We start from the raw sequence: 445 nt of genomic DNA, 5'->3' as shown, positions 1-445 counted from the left end.
GTCGGTGCTGTAATACAGCAGGCCATTATCAAGCGTATAACGCTGCAGCCTCGCGCGTAAGCGCTGTGACAATTCCTTGTCCGAGTCTTTAAACTCCTCATTCCCAAGAGCACGTAGCAGAGCTACACATGTATCGTCTTGGGCGTATGCCCTGCGTATAAGGTCTGGGACCGACGACGTCACCGTTGTGACATGAGTCAACTCGTAGTCTGGCCTACGCGATAGCGCATCGGCCGCTACGTTATGCCGTCCCGGTTTATACTTCACCTCGAAGATATAATCGGCAAAGAATGAAAGCCATCTTGCCATTATCCGTAAGAGGTGAGGCGACTGAGTCTCAGTGCGTAAAGACGCATGATCTGTATAGATCACAAAGGGCTAAGAGCCGGTAAAATGTACTCTAAATTTGACTAGAGCATACTTCATAGCAAGTAGCTCTTTGTCA

This window comes from Phytophthora parasitica (genome assembly GCF_000247585.1).
Source record: "Phytophthora parasitica INRA-310 unplaced genomic scaffold supercont2.34, whole genome shotgun sequence".
Classification (NCBI taxonomy): domain Eukaryota; phylum Oomycota; class Peronosporomycetes; order Peronosporales; family Peronosporaceae; genus Phytophthora; species Phytophthora nicotianae.
The sequence above is the reverse complement of the archived record's forward strand: the minus strand, read 5'-3'. Positions refer to the sequence as shown.